Here is a 14,962-nt window from a genome sequence, read left to right as displayed (position 1 = left end):
AGATCACAAATTTGTATAATAATTTGGATATTAGGCTGATATAACAACGTAATGTGATTTATGACGAAATGTCCTACTATATTAATTTAGATTACTTACAATATTTTATTAAACATGGTAGTATGTTGATTTTTTTTTCGTGATGTATAGGTGCTCAGTTTGTACAGTAAAAATTTTATAAAAATATACTAAATGATGTTTATTAAAAATAGAGAACTAGAGAAAGTTTACTGTGATTGAGCAGGTTTAGGGGCTGATGCTGAATCATAATACAATAATCACAATAATCCTTATGGTTTGGTCTGTTAAAATAAAAAGGTTCCTTTACTTATTTTGACATTAATGTTTATAAACTTACATGACAAACACTTTGAGATTTTATATTTCATCACATTTCTCACTTTACATGAATTGTTGAATCAGTATTTTGAACAATATGGCCTCTGTGCTTGCTGTCCTCTGTGAGGAAATATCCCAGCATGCACGCCCCAAAGGCATCATGGATGGGGGCTTCTTCTTGAAAGACACAAATGTAAGGCACCCACACTGAATACCTATTGTGCATTTTAAACAGAGCAAAACATTAGGAGTTGCATCCGGTGCCAAACTATTACCCATATCTGATGCACATAAAAGCTTCTTAAATTATACATTAAAGTAATTGTTGTTTATGAAGAATAAAAGCGCTAAAAGTGTCACTGTGATGGGTATGTTTAGAGGGAGATACAGTATAAAATATATTACAATAATGTAAATTTAATAATTTCTCATTATAATGTAGAAACTTAAATTTTCTGCGAATAGCGTATAACAAATAAAAACGGTAAACTGAATTGAATTATGTCTATGGAAAACCTCCATAAAACATTTGACATGTCCAGACATGTCGGGGGTCAGAATATCCCTTATCATTTGGCTTGTTAAAATATATAAGGTTTTTTTATTTTTTATTTTTTACATTTGGTGTTTATAATCTTAATCTCTTTTTCCTGCTCCTGGAAAAATGTACAACATTTTTTTTTTTTTTAACAACCTAAAACTAGTGTAAATGTTTTGTTTTATATTGTGTGTGATCAAATTATTTATTAAGTTGGCTTGGGAAAGCCAACTTACTGAAATCCTATTTAAACTTATTCTTCTTCTTCTTCTTCTTCTTATTTTTCTGGCCGAAAAAATTTTGGACTCCTACTCCTCCTAGACCGTTCAAGCTACATACTCCAAACTCGGGTCAGATCTTCATACTGTTCAGACTTAGTGTGCTATATCTTTTCAGACTGGTTTGAGTTATGGTTTTCTTAAAAATTAATATTAAAAATCATAAAAAGGTCCCATAGACTTTCATTGACCAAAAGTCCATGTCTGTTTGAACTATGTTTAATGTAAACTGCTAGAAGCCATTGATACTCAATTAAGCTTTAAGCTATCTATCTATCTATCTATCTATCTATCTATCTATCTATCTATCTATCTATCTATCTATCTATCTATCTATCTATCTATCTATCTATCTATCTATCTATCTTCAAACCTTATCTATCTATCTATCTATCTTCAAACCTTATCTATCTATCTATCTATCTATCTATCTATCTATCTATCTATCTATCTATCTATCTATCTATCTATCTATCTATCTATCTATCTATCTATCTATCTATCTATCTATCTATCTATCTATCTATCTATCTTCAAACCTTATCTATCTATCTATCTATCTATCTATCTATCTATCTATCTATCTATCTATCTATCTATCTATCTATCTATCTATCTATCTATCTTCAAACCTTATCTATCTATCTATCTATCTATCTATCTATCTATCTATCTATCTATCTATCTATCTATCTATCTATCTATCTATCTATCTATCTATCTATCTATCTATCTTCAAACCTTATCTATCTATCTATCTATCTATCTTCAAACCTTATCTATCTATCTATCTATCTATCTATCTATCTATCTATCTATCTATCTATCTATCTATCTATCTATCTATCTATCTATCTATCTATCTATCTTCAAACCTTATCTATCTATCTATCTATCTATCTATCTATCTATCTATCTATCTATCTATCTATCTATCTATCTATCTATCTATCTATCTATCTATCTATCTTCAAACCTTATCTATCTATCTATCTATCTATCTATCTATCTATCTATCTATCTATCTATCTATCTATCTATCTATCTATCTATCTTCAAACCTTATCTATCTATCTATCTATCTATCTATCTATCTATCTATCTATCTATCTATCTATCTATCTATCTTCAAACCTTATCTATCTATCTATCTATCTATCTTCAAACCTTATCTATCTATCTATCTATCTATCTATCTATCTATCTATCTATCTATCTATCTATCTATCTATCTATCTATCAATCTATCAATCTATCAATCTATCAATCTATCTATCTATCTATCTATCTATCTAGTCATGCCAGAATCATGCTAGCGACTTGCTAGTCGTGCTAAAATCATGCTAGCGACTTGCTAGTCATGTTAAAAATCATGCTAGCGACTTGCTAGTCTAGCTAAAATCATGCTAGCGACTTGCTAGTCATGCTAAAATAATGCTAAAATAATGCTAGCGCCTTGCTAGTCGTTCTGAAATCATGCTAGCGACTTACTAGTCATGGTAAAGTAATGCTAGCGACTTGCTAGTCATGCTAGAATCATGCTAGCGACTTGATAGTCGTGCTAAAATCATGCTAGCAACTTGCTAGTCATGCTAAAATCATGCTAGCGACTTGCTAGTCATCTATCTATCTATCTATCTATCTATCTATCTATCTATCTATCTATCTATCTATCTTCAAACCTTATCTATCTATCTATCTTCAAACCTTATCTATCTATCTATCTATCTATCTATCTATCTATCTTCAAACCTTATCTATCTATCTATCTATCTATCTATCTATCTATCTATCTATCTATCTATCTATCTATCTATCTATCTATCTATCTATCTATCTATCTATCTTCAAACCTTATCTATCTATCTATCTATCTATCTATCTATCTATCTATCTATCTATCTATCTATCTATCTATCTATCTATCTTCAAACCTTATCTATCTATCTATCTATCTATCTATCTATCTATCTATCTATCTATCTATCTATCTATCTATCTATCTATCTATCTTCAAACCTTATCTATCTATCTATCTATCTATCTATCTATCTATCTATCTATCTATCTATCTATCTATCTATCTATCTATCTTCAAACCTTATCTATCTATCTATCTATCTATCTATCTATCTATCTATCTATCTATCTATCTATCTATCTATCTATCTTCAAACCTTATCTATCTATCTATCTATCTTCAAACCTTATCTATCTATCTATCTATCTATCTATCTATCTATCTATCTATCTATCTATCTATCTATCTATCTATCTATCTATCTATCTAGTCATGCCAGAATCATGCTAGCGACTTGCTAGTCGTGCTAAAATCATGCTAGCGACTTGCTAGTCATGTTAAAAATCATGCTAGCGACTTGCTAGTCTAGCTAAAATCATGCTAGCGACTTGCTAGTCATGCTAAAATAATGCTAAAATAATGCTAGCGCCTTGCTAGTCGTTCTGAAATCATGCTAGCGACTTACTAGTCATGGTAAAGTAATGCTAGCGACTTGTTAGTCATGCTAGAATCATGCTAGCGACCTGATAGTCGTGCTAAAATCATGCTAGCAACTTGCTAGTCATGCTAAAATCATGCTAGCGACTTGCTAGTCATGCTAAAATAATGCTAAAATCATGCTAGCAACTTGCTAGTCATGCTAAAATCATGCTAGCGACTTGCTAGTCATGCTAAAATCATGCTAGAGACTTGCTAGTCTTGCTAAAATCATGCTAGCGACTTGCTAGTCATGCTAAAATCATGCTAGCGACTTGCTAGTCATGCTAGAATCATGCTAGCGACTTGCTAGTCGTGCTAAAATAATGTTAAAATCATGCTAGCGACTTGCTAGTCATGCTAAAATCATGCTAGCGACTTGCTAGTCGTGATAAAATCATGCTAGCGACTTGCTAGTCATGCTAAAATAATGCTAAAATCATGCTAGCGACTTGCTAGTTATGCTAAAATAATGCTAAAATCATGCTAGCGACTTGCTAGTCATGCTAAAATAATGATAAAATGATGCTAGCGACTTGCTAGTAATGCTAAAATCATGCTAGCGACTTGCTAGTCATGCTAAAATCAGGCTAGCGACTTGCTAGTCATGTTTAAAATCATGCTAGCGACTTGCTAGTCTTGCTAAAATTATGCTAGCGACTTGCTAGTCATGCTAAAATCATGCTAGCGACTTGCTAGTCATGCTAGAATCATGCTAGGGACTTGCTAGTCATGCTAAAATAATGCTAAAATCATGCTAGCGACTTGCTAGTCTTGCTAAAATCATGTTAGCGACTTGCTAGTCTTGCTAAAATCATGTTAGCGACTTGCTAGTCATGCTAAAATAATGCTAAAATCATGCTAGCGACTTGCTAGTCATGCTAAAATAATGCTAAAATCATGCTAGCGACTTGCTAGTCTTGCTAAAATCATGTTAGCGACTTGCTAGTCTTGCTAAAATCATGTTAGCGACTTGCTAGTCATGCTAAAATAATGCTAAAATCATGCTAGCGACTTGCTAGTTGTGCTAAAATCATGCTAGCGACTTGCTAGTCGTGTTAAAATCATGCTAGCGACTTGCTAGTCGTGCTAAAATCATGCTAGCGACTTGCTAGTCATGCTAAAATCATGCTAGCGACTTGCTAGTCATGTTAAAAATCATGTTAGCGACTTGCTAGTCTTGCTTAAATAATGCTAACGACTTGCTAGTCTTGCTAAAATCATGCTAGTCACTTGCTAGTCATGCTAGAATCATGCTAGCGACTTTGCTAGTCATGCTAAAATCATGCTAGCGACTTGCTAGTCGTGCTAAAATCATGCTAGCGACTTGCTAGTCGTGCTAAAATCATGCTAGCGACTTGCTAGTCATGCTAGAATAATGCTAGCGACTTGCTAGTCGTGCTAAAATAATGGTAAAATCATGCTAGCGACTTGCTAGTCATGCTAAAATAATGCTAAAATCATGCTAGCGACTTGCTAGTTGTGCTAAAATCATGCTAGCGACTTGCTAGTCGTGCTAAAATCATGCTAGCGACTTGTTAGTCATGGTAAAATCATGCTAGCGACTTGCTAGTCATGCTAAAAATCATGTTAGCGACTTGCTAGTCTTGCTTAAATAATGCTAGCGACTTGCTAGTCTTGCTAAAATAATGCTAGTGACTTGCTAGTCATGCTAATATCATGCTAACGACTTGCTAGTCATGCTAGAATAATGCTAGCGACTTTGCTAGTCATGCTGAAATCATGCTAGCGAATTGGTAGTCATGCTAAAATCATGCTAGTGACTTGCTAGTCATGCTTAAATCATGCTAGCGACTTGCTAGTCTTGCTAAAATTATGCTAGCGACTTGCTAGTCATGCTAAAATCATGCTAGCGACTTGCTAGTCATGCTAGAATCATGCTATTGACTTTGCTAGTCATGCTAAAATAATGTTAAAATCATGCTAGCGACTTGCTAGTCGTGCTAAAATCATGCTAGCGACTTGCTAGTCATGCTAAAATCATGCTAGCGACTTGCTAGTCTTGCTAAAATCATGTTAGCGACTTGCTAGTCATGCTAAAATCATGCTAGCGACTTGCTAGTCATGTTAAAATAATGCTAAAATCATGCTAGCGACTTGCTAGTCATGCTAAAATAATGCTAAAATCATGCTAGCGACTTGCTAGTCTTGCTAAAATCATGTTAGCGACTTGCTAGTCTTGCTAAAATCATGTTAGCGACTTGCTAGTCATGCTAAAATAATGCTAAAATCATGCTAGCGACTTGCTAGTTGTGCTAAAATCATGCTAGCGACTTGCTAGTCGTGTTAAAATCATGCTAGCAACTTTGCTAGTCGTGCTAAAATCATGCTAGCGACTTGCTAGTCATGCTAAAATCATGCTAGCGACTTGCTAGTCATGCTAAAATAATGCTAAAATCATGCTAGCGACTTGCTAGTTGTGCTAAAATCATGCTAGCGACTTGCTAGTCGTGCTAAAATCATGCTAGCGACTTGTTAGTCATGGTAAAATCATGTTAGCGACTTGCTAGTCTTGCTTAAATAATGCTAGCGACTTGCTAGTCTTGCTAAAATAATGCTAGTGACTTGCTAGTCATGCTAATATCATGCTAACGACTTGCTAGTCATGCTAGAATAATGCTAGCGACTTTGCTAGTCATGCTGAAATAATGCTAAAATCATGCTAGCGACTTGCTAGTCATGCTAAAATCATGCTAGCGAATTGGTAGTCATGCTAAAATCATGCTAGTGACTTGCTAGTCATGCTAAAATCATGCTAGCGACTTGCTAGTCTTGCTAAAATTATGCTAGCGACTTGCTAGTCATGCTAAAATCATGCTAGCGACTTGCTAGTCATGCTAGAATCATGCTATTGACTTTGCTAGTCATGCTAAAATAATGTTAAAATCATGCTAGAGACTTGCTAGTCGTGCTAAAATCATGCTAGCGACTTGCTAGTCATGCTAAAATCATGCTAGCGACTTGCTAGTCTTGCTAAAATCATGCTAGCGACTTGCTAGTCATGTTAAAATAATGCTAAAATCATGCTAGCGACTTGCTAGTCATGCTAAAATAATGCTAAAATCATGCTAGCGACTTGCTAGTCTTGCTAAAATCATGTTAGCGACTTGCTAGTCTTGCTAAAATCATGTTAGCGACTTGCTAGTCATGCTAAAATAATGCTAAAATCATGCTAGCGACTTGCTAGTTGTGCTAAAATCATGCTAGCGACTTGCTAGTCGTGTTAAAATCATGCTAGCGACTTTGCTAGTCGTGCTAAAATCATGCTAGCGACTTGCTAGTCATGCTAAAATCATGTTAGCGACTTGTTAGTCATGGTAAAATCATGCTAGCGACTTGATAGTCATGTTAAAAATCATGTTAGCGACTTGCTAGTCTTGCTAAAATAATGCTAGTGACTTGCTAGTCATGCTAATATGATGCTAACAACTTGCTAGTCATGCTAGAATCATGCTAGCGACTTTGCTAGTCATGCTAAAATCATGCTAGCGACTTGCTAGTCATGCTAAAATCATGCTAGCGACTTGCTAGTCGTGCTAAAATCATGCTAGCGACTTGCTAGTCATGCTAGAATAATGCTAGCGACTTGCTAGTCGTGCTAAAATAATGGTAAAATCATGCTAGCGACTTGCTAGTCATGCTAAAATCATGCTAGCGACTTGCTAGTCATGCTAAAATAATGCTAAAATCATGCTAGCGACTTGCTATTCGTGCTAAAATCATGCTAGCGACTTGTTAGTCATGGTAAAATCATGCTAGCGACTTGCTAGTCATGCTAAAAATCATGTTAGCGACTTGCTAGTCTTGCTTAAATAATGCTAGCGACTTGCTAGTCTTGCTAAAATAATGCTAGTGACTTGCTAGTCATGCTAATATCATGCTAACAACTTGCTAGTCATGCTAGAATAATGCTAGCGACTTTGCTAGTCATGCTGAAATAATGCTAAAATCATGCTAGCGACTTGTTAGTCATGCTAAAATCATGTTAGCGACTTGCTAGTCTTGCTTAAATAATGCTAGCGACTTGCTAGTCTTGCTAAAATAATGCTAGTGACTTGCTAGTCATGCTAAAATCATGCTAGCGACTTGCTAGTCATGCTAAAATAATGCTAAAATCATGCTAGCGACTTGCTAGTTGTGCTAAAATCATGCTAGCGACTTGCTAGTCGTGCTAAAATCATGCTAGCGACTTGTTAGTCATGGTAAAATCATGTTAGCGACTTGCTAGTCTTGCTTAAATAATGCTAGCGACTTGCTAGTCTTGCTAAAATAATGCTAGTGACTTGCTAGTCATGCTAATATCATGCTAACGACTTGCTAGTCATGCTAGAATAATGCTAGCGACTTTGCTAGTCATGCTGAAATAATGCTAAAATCATGCTAGCGACTTGCTAGTCATGCTAAAATCATGCTAGCGAATTGGTAGTCATGCTAAAATCATGCTAGTGACTTGCTAGTCATGCTAAAATCATGCTAGCGACTTGCTAGTCTTGCTAAAATTATGCTAGCGACTTGCTAGTCATGCTAAAATCATGCTAGCGACTTGCTAGTCATGCTAGAATCATGCTATTGACTTTGCTAGTCATGCTAAAATAATGTTAAAATCATGCTAGAGACTTGCTAGTCGTGCTAAAATCATGCTAGCGACTTGCTAGTCATGCTAAAATCATGCTAGCGACTTGCTAGTCTTGCTAAAATCATGCTAGCGACTTGCTAGTCATGTTAAAATAATGCTAAAATCATGCTAGCGACTTGCTAGTCATGCTAAAATAATGCTAAAATCATGCTAGCGACTTGCTAGTCTTGCTAAAATCATGTTAGCGACTTGCTAGTCTTGCTAAAATCATGTTAGCGACTTGCTAGTCATGCTAAAATAATGCTAAAATCATGCTAGCGACTTGCTAGTTGTGCTAAAATCATGCTAGCGACTTGCTAGTCGTGTTAAAATCATGCTAGCGACTTTGCTAGTCGTGCTAAAATCATGCTAGCGACTTGCTAGTCATGCTAAAATCATGTTAGCGACTTGTTAGTCATGGTAAAATCATGCTAGCGACTTGATAGTCATGTTAAAAATCATGTTAGCGACTTGCTAGTCTTGCTAAAATAATGCTAGTGACTTGCTAGTCATGCTAATATCATGCTAACAACTTGCTAGTCATGCTAGAATCATGCTAGCGACTTTGCTAGTCATGCTAAAATCATGCTAGCGACTTGCTAGTCATGCTAAAATCATGCTAGCGACTTGCTAGTCGTGCTAAAATCATGCTAGCGACTTGCTAGTCATGCTAGAATAATGCTAGCGACTTGCTAGTCGTGCTAAAATAATGGTAAAATCATGCTAGCGACTTGCTAGTCATGCTAAAATCATGCTAGCGACTTGCTAGTCATGCTAAAATAATGCTAAAATCATGCTAGCGACTTGCTATTCGTGCTAAAATCATGCTAGCGACTTGTTAGTCATGGTAAAATCATGCTAGCGACTTGCTAGTCATGCTAAAAATCATGTTAGCGACTTGCTAGTCTTGCTTAAATAATGCTAGCGACTTGCTAGTCTTGCTAAAATAATGCTAGTGACTTGCTAGTCATGCTAATATCATGCTAACAACTTGCTAGTCATGCTAGAATAATGCTAGCGACTTTGCTAGTCATGCTGAAATAATGCTAAAATCATGCTAGCGACTTGTTAGTCATGCTAAAATCATGCTAGCGAATTGGTAGTCATGCTAAAATCATGCTAGCGACTTGCTAGTCATGCTAAAATCATGCTAGCGACTTGTTAATCATGGTAAAATCATGCTAGCGACTTGCTAGTCATGCTAAAATAATGCTAAAATCATGCTAGCGACTTGCTAGTCGTGCTAAAATCATGCTAGCGACTTGCTAGTCGTGCTAAAATCATGCTAGCGACTTGCTAGTGGTGCTAAAATCATGCTAGCGACTTGCTAGTCATGTTAAAAATCATGTTAACAACTTGCTAGTCTTGCTTAAATAATGCTAGCAACCGCATAGCAACACCTTAGCAACCACCCTGGGTACCTTAGCAACCGCATAGCAACACCTTAGCATCTATTCACATTCAAACTATTTATATCTTCTAACTATTTATATCTATAAATCTATCTATCTATTTTCAAACTATTTATATCTATCTAGCCTATCTATCTTCAAACTTTATTAATCAAACTAAAACTATTTCAAACTGAAAACCTTTAAACTTTCTTTAAACTAAAAGCTTTTAAAACTACTTAAAACTTACTGGCTAGGCTTTCTCAAGCCAACTTAAAGTTTGCTAACAAACTTTTTATCTAGTTTATATTCATTCCATATAACAGAGAATAAGACTTGGATGATTGAATGAGAGAGAGAGAGAGAGAGAGAGAGAGAGAGAGAGAGAGAGAGAGAGAGAGAGAGAGAGACAGAGAAGCTTTCATAGAAGTCAATTGTGCTTACGGTTCTGCTTTAAAGAAAGCATCTCTGTTCTCGCAACGGATATTTAAGTTAAATAATAACTACCACATCTGAGACACACACACACACACACACACACACACACACACACACACACCCGGCAGAGACTCAGAGTATGTGAGAGAGAGAGAGAGAGAGAAATTTTTACAATCACTTTATTAAAACAATTATCCTTTAACCATTCAACAATTAAATTACATCAATTCTCTTACAAAAGCAATTTGTCCATCAACAACTGAGCATAAAACGCTACAACACCACTGAATTTCAAAAACATTTATCGTACTCATTAATCTATGAAAATTAAAATCAATAAGAATTCTTGCTTTTACCATATTTCTAAAAACAAAAACAACATCTTGTCCGGACTTCTCTTCTATCTTATTTCTTCTAGTAATATAAATAGCATATTTGGCTTGTCCCACCATAAAATTAATAACATGACATTTTAACTTTTGTTTAGCACTATAACCAAAACCAAGAATAAAATCCTTCTTTGTAAAACAAATATTAAAAAAATCAAAAAGAACTTTTAACAACTCAAAAAGAGGGTTAAGTCGATTACAATCCATAAAACAATGAAATATGGTTTCCCTCTCCAAACAAAAAGGACATTTATCACTTACAGTGGGGTTTATAATAGATACAAATGCATTCACAGCTATAGCTCCATGTAAAATCCGCCATTGTAGATCACCAAGTTTTTTTGTTAATGGTGGTTTGTAAATTGCTCTCCAAACAGGTTTAGTTTCATCTTTAATCCCTAACTTTTCTCTCCATACTGTATCTGTTTTCAACCTTAGATTTTGTTGATTAATTACTTTTACAATACATTTATACAGAGTTTTTCCTTCCACTGTACAAAAATCAATGTATTCATTCACTTTAGTACCTAACAGAGAGCAATTGAAAACATCCCCATCAATAGTGGGAAGAATTTCAATATCTGGAAAAAGATCTTTATCATCAGGAACTAAAGTCCCCGCACCAAACTCCTCTAAAAGAGTCTTCTCTTCATCAGTTAAAACCACATTTAATTTATCAAGATACTTCTTAGCAAAACGTATTGATCGAACCCCTAAAAGGGTAGCAATTTGTTCAGGTCTTTTCAGATCATATCCTGATTCATTAATGATATATTTTAACTTAAAGATCCTTTTACTCCATAACAAGTCAGTTAATCCAGGAAAATCAGGTCCAGAAACATCACACCAAGCTCCAAAAATAAGCGGCTCTTCCAGCAACCAATGAAGAGAAATTGCCGGTTCCATCCAACGATTTTGAAAAAGACCCCACACTTTAAACAAACCTTGATAAAAAGCAGGAATTCCGGTAAAATTCAATCTTTTATAATCCATTAAAAACAATGTTAAATCCATGTCCATATTGCCCACTCTCCTCAAGATACTTAATGCCAATGGTCTCCATGCAAATGTATAAGGTCCCATTAAAATTTTCTGTATATATTGGAGACGGTAAGTGGCTCTTCTGCTTAAGAGGTTGACTAGTCCTTGCCCTCCATCCTCCTTAGGCAAATACAAAATGCTTTGAGTAGTCCAATGATAATTGTCCCAAAAAAAGTTCACCAGTTCTCTTTGAATGTCTGCAAGAAGCGTATTTGGGGGGTCCACACAAGCAAATTTATGCCACAATGAAGATGCCACAAGATTATTAATAACAAGAATACGCCCTCTATACGATAACTGGGGGAGTAGCCATTTCCATTTTTCAAATCGTCCTTTTATTTTCTCAAATAACCCTTCCCAGTTTTTTTTTACGAAACTCTCATTCCCCAGATAAACACCAAGATATTTTAACCCTCCTCTTTTCCAAAGTAAACCTCCAGGTAAAGTAGGAGGATCTCCACTCCAATTTCCCACTAATAGAGCTTCGCTTTTCCCCCAATTAACTCTAGCAGAAGAAATACATTTAAAATCATTAACAATTTTTCCCATCTTCTCTACATCATCTTTTCCATTTACAAAAACAATAACATCATCAGCATAAGCAGACAAATATAAAGGATTGTAACAATTGGGAAAAACTAAACCTTCTAAATGATCTCTTAACTTTTGAAGTAAGGGTTCAATAGCCAGGGTATACAACATGCCAGACATTGCGCATCCTTGCCTAACTCCTCTCTGAACTTTAAATGGCACTCAAACCACCATTAATCTTAAGGACACTCTCAACGTTACAATACATAGTCTTAATCATTGATATAAAAGAAGAGCTAAAACCAAAAGCTTCCAAAGTATTCCATAAAAACAGATGTTCAACTCTGTCGAAAGCTTTCTCTTGATCGAGAGAAATCAAGCCACAATTAATTCCAAATAGTTTAGAACCATCCAAAACATCTCTAATTAAAGCAATATTATCAAAGATGGACCTGTTAGGAATGCAATAAGACTGGTCAGAATGAATTAATTGGCTTAAAACTTTACTAAGTCTTAAAGCCAACACTTTTGACAAAATTTTATACTCTGAACATAAAAGTGAAACTGGGCGCCAATTGCTGATGTACTGAAGATCGCCTTTCTTAGGCAACAGTGCAATGACTGCTCTTCTGCAGCTTAGAGGCAATACTCCTCTTTTCAGACTGTCATTAAAAACTGCCAGCAATTCCTCTCCCATGATGGGCCATAGAGTTTTATAAAACTCGACAGTTAGCCCATCAATTCCTGGAGATTTACCATTTTCCATGGTCATCATGGCAGAATGCATCTCTTGCAATGACAAAGTCTGCTGTAGATCATTGTTGGACTCTTCATCCACCTTTGGCAGTCCTTCCAAGAAATAATCAGCATCTGCATCCCATTCCACAAGTTCAGACTTATAAAGGTCAGAATAAAAATTAACCACACAGCTTCTTATATCAGCAGGCTCAGATAATTCTTGTCCTGTAGCTGACCGTAAAGAATGTATTATTTTACTCTGACCTTTTTTCATTTCCAAATTAAAAAAAAATTTTGAAGGAGCATCCATTTGAGACACAGTTTCAAACCGTGCACGAACTAGAGCTCCTTGTGCTCGAATTCCAAACAGGTCTGCCAACACTGCTTTTTTCTTTTTCAATTCATCAATATGATTTTTATTATAACTTTTAGATGTTATTACATCCTGTAAAGCCCCAATTTCCGTTTCTAAATTTTTCATAGACTGAACTATGTCCCGAGTAACATTAAGAGTGTACTTTTGACAAAAATCTTTTATAAGGATTTTACTACAATCCCACCATTGTTGCAAAGAAGCATAACACAATTTTTGAGATTTAATACTTTCCCAAAAAAAACTAAAACTTTCTATAAATTTGTTATCACTTAACAATGAATTATTAAAAATCCAATATGCACTTTTGCACTTTACACACTTAATAAAAACACTGCACAGAACCAAGTTATGATCGGAAAACCCCACTGGAATAATTTTACAAAATTTAAAAGAATTACGTTGGTGTTGAGTACTGTAAATTCTGTCAAGTCGTGCTAAAGAGATTAAGTTTTCAGTACTATGAGCCCAAGTATACTGTCTGACACCTTGATTCATACTTCTCCATATATCACATAAGTCATGAGTTTCTATAAGTTGTATTAAAGATTTCTGAGAAGCAATACTTGGTTCTACATGATTTCTATCAAGCGTATTGACAGTACAATTAAAATCTCCACCTATAAATAACAATTCTTCAGGCTTTAACCCTTTCAAAACAACATCTACTTTTTTAAGGAAAAGAACTCTTTCTGATCCTTTAGTAGGTAAATATAAATTCATAAGTACCATAATCGTTTTCTCAAATTTAGCTTTAATTTTTAAAAACCGACCTTCAATTATTTTGTCTACTTCACAAGATAAAGGTAGAAAGTTTTTTGAGAACAGAACAGCAACTCCCCCACTAATAGGGGATTTATGACTTAAAACAATCTGCCCATCCCATTCTCTTCTCCAATCTATCTCATTTTTAGAATCACTATGCGTCTCCTGTAGAAACACAATATCAATCTGTTTTTGTCTGATAAACTCAAAAAGCATCATTCTTTTATGACTATCTCTGGCACCATTTAGGTTTAAAGTGCCAATTTTAAAATTTGTCATTTTTTACCCGTTGGCAAATTCATCATCCTTGATTTTTTTTTAAAGTTTGTTCACAATTTTTCTGAGACGGTAAACCTCTACATCTTGAAAAGCTCCTTCTCTTGTTAAATACCTCACATCATTTATAAATTGTTTAAAATCAGGGAAAAAATCTTCGACTAGTACACCTTTCATTCCCTTTGTTTCTTGCAGAAATCTACTAATGTCTTCAGCTTTATACAAACAACTCAAGTTTTCGCTTTGAGAAGTAAAAGACAAATTAGAACACTGAGACAAATTTGAATCAGAAGAATTCCCATCACTGTTAGAACCCACATTCTCACTACCACCATCATCTCTCCTTACTTGTTTAAAAGCCTTTCCACAGCTTTTTTTCTTTCTTTTAACTGGAATTTTGAAGACAGATCCCACTTCTGTCTCAAAATCAACCACATTGCCTTCAACATCTATTTCCTCAATGTCTGCTACACAAATGTTTTCAGATTGCTCAAACTGTTCATCAAACACTTGAGAGGTGTCACTTTTACACGGTTTTTCAACATTCTCTGTTGTGCTAGACTCAATTCCATCAGCTACAACTAAACCCGACTCTACTTCAGTGACTTCTGCGGTCGTACCGGCGCTCTCCGCGTCACCCGCGCTCTCCGCAGAAGAAACCGCAGAAACTACTCGTTCCGAGCTTGTGCTCGCACCCGCACTCTCGGTTCTATTCGGGCACTCTCGAACAAG

The sequence above is a fragment of the Garra rufa genome, chromosome 15, assembly GCF_049309525.1.
Source record: "Garra rufa chromosome 15, GarRuf1.0, whole genome shotgun sequence".
Lineage (NCBI taxonomy): Eukaryota > Metazoa > Chordata > Actinopteri > Cypriniformes > Cyprinidae > Garra > Garra rufa.
This window is presented reverse-complemented; position numbering follows the sequence as displayed.